The following is a 2,841-nucleotide window of genomic DNA, read 5'->3' as shown; positions in this document are numbered from 1 at the left end:
AATATGTGTGTGTGTGTTTAAGTAAAAAAACGATCAAGCGATCAAAAGTAGAAATTAAATTATAGACGACATTCTTTAAAGATTAAACTAGTGCAAATTGATTTAATATTGATAGAGACACGATATCTGTACAGAGGTAAAATGGAACAAATATACAATATTCTCCATATTATCGAGTCATTCCTTAATAAATGTGGATAGCTCAAAGTCCGCGAGTTCCTTATCCTATTCTTATCATGGTGTCCTCTAGCATTCTTTTAAACATTGGACAATGGCGAGCAGGTTTATACACGGATCACATCATATATACGTGTGTATATATGATGGACAATCTCAACCGGAAGTGCTGTACCTTCAGATTAACAATCAGCGAACAGAAGACCAAAGTAATGGGCCAAGGCGTCTCGGATCCCCTCCTCATTACCATCGATAACCACTTACTTGACGTGGTCCGTGAGTTTACATACCTTGGCTCAACAATTACAGATGGCCTTACACTCGACCAGGAGCTGATCAGAAGCATCGGGTTAGCAGCTTAGACCTTCGCCAAACTAGCTCAAAAAGTGTGGCAAGCTGACGAGATCTAAAAAATTCACAGTCTATAAAGTACTGTGTCCTCAGCACCTTGCTGTAAGGTGGCGAGACCTGGTGCTTTTACGCCAGACAAGAGCGCCGACTGAATGCCTTCCATATGTGCAACCTTCGGATTATTCTCGGGGTCAAGTGGAACGACCGCATAACCAACAGCGAGATACTTACCCGTTCCTAGCTATTAACAACTTCCATACAACTTCGGTAACGCCGTCTTCACTCGCTGTGACACGTGCACCGGATGCCTAATGGGAGGTTACAGAAGGATATACTGTATGGGGAGCTAGCCTCCGGAGGACGGGCTCAAAGGCGACCACATCTCCGTTTCAAGGATGTGTGCAAACGTGATATGAAGGACATTAATATGAATTCCAAAACCAAGGAGAACATGGCAAAAGACCGTTCCTGTTGAAGACAGACGCTGTATACCACCCTGAGGGAAGGAGAAGATTACATACCTCAGACAGCGGAGGACAGACGGAGACGTAGGAAGACCGAACCACCAACAAATGACCAACCGACCAAACACATTTGCAGCCGTTGCAGCCGTGACTGTCACTCACACATTGGCCTTCTCAGTCACGAGCGATGCTGCAACGTCAATCCAGTCCAAGGCGCAGATCCATAGTCTTTCGAGACTAACCGATGACAATCATATATATATATATATATATATATATATATATATATATATATATATATATATATATATATATATACATATTCATTCATGTGTATATATGATTATAATGGGATTGAATATGAGAAAATGTGCTGAAGGACATTCTTTAGTTCATATCACTCTTATTGCTTCGACACCCATACTACATTTGTGAGATGAGACAATTAACATTTTCCATAGTTAATAGCATCCACTAAAGGCGAAAATGTGTTTCTTTGGATGATGTCATTTTATCTACAGGTTTTGTTGTCTGCAAATTACTGAAAATTTCACACTGCTTTGGGTACTCATTACTGTACGGACTGAAATGAGAGACTGATCTGACGAAGGACTAATTGGAAATGATCACCAGACGAAACACATTTTGAAGCAGCGATGGAGAACAGTAACTACACAGTGTGTTAATTATGTCATCTCACCAATGTACAACAGGTGAGACGATATATAGAAACAATCAGAGTCATATGAAATAAATGTCATTCAATTCATTTTGTTTTATTCATCACTTTGTATAAAGTGAATTTCTTCAATCAGCCTTCTCGTATTCACTTACCCTCAGCCCACCCTTACTAATAATGCTTCTCCGCCTCAGAAGGAATCATTTAACCATTTTAGAAGCACATTCTGAAACATTGGTCTCTTTGATGAAGGGGTGCTCCGTCGTATCAACTTGGCCTCTGCATCTTTCGGGAAATTCAGCGAACGAGTCTTTCAGAACAAGAACCTGTATCTCATACTGAAATCCTTCCGAGGGATGGGATCTACAGCTTTTCAGGCCTGCGACGTTCGTCGTTTCCTCTTCTGGGTTAACCATGTGATTCAGATGCCGGGTAACTGGCTCCTAAAGACCATCCTCTTCAGCGAGATCCAGACTGGAAGTAGGCCCTATTGATTTCCAAAAGTTAGTTTGCGTGATCATCTCAAGGTATCTCTTATTTATGTCCCTCCCATAATCGGGTGGTGTGGAATGCTGGAGGGGAACGATTTGAAACCAAACACAGAAGATTGGCTGAAGAGAGAAAGAGACGTCGTCATCAAGCCCCCGTGGCAATTGTTCGGGGTCACATTCAGTGCCCTCAGCGCTACAGGTTCTGCCTATCTCATTTCGGTCTTGTCAGACACGTCTGATTAAATGGGAAGCAATGTGCTGGAGGAAGAGGAAGATGAATGTTGGGTTGACGCTGAAATCACCTTTGATAGGCCGTCTTAAGTAAGCGAGCAAACAAGTATAAACTCTACAGATATTATGGAATTTTAGTTGTATACCGAGTGACAGGACTATCCCCACTGCATGATGATATCCAGTTAGCAATAACTGTACAGTATACCACAAGGATTTTCCTCAAGTTTTATTCAGCTTTGTGTGTGCGTGTGTGTGTGTGAAGGTGCATGGTCCAACAGTTAGGATGCTGAAGTCACGATCGTTAGATCACGTTGTCGATTACCAGACAGAGTGCTGAGTTGTATTCTTCAGGAGAACACTTCCTTTGACGCTGCTCAGTTCACTCAGGCACACACACGTACATGTATATATATATATATATATATGTACATGCATATATATATAT

Source organism: Octopus bimaculoides, chromosome 22, assembly GCF_001194135.2.
Source record: "Octopus bimaculoides isolate UCB-OBI-ISO-001 chromosome 22, ASM119413v2, whole genome shotgun sequence".
Taxonomy (NCBI): domain Eukaryota; kingdom Metazoa; phylum Mollusca; class Cephalopoda; order Octopoda; family Octopodidae; genus Octopus; species Octopus bimaculoides.
The sequence above is the reverse complement of the archived record's forward strand: the minus strand, read 5'-3'. Positions refer to the sequence as shown.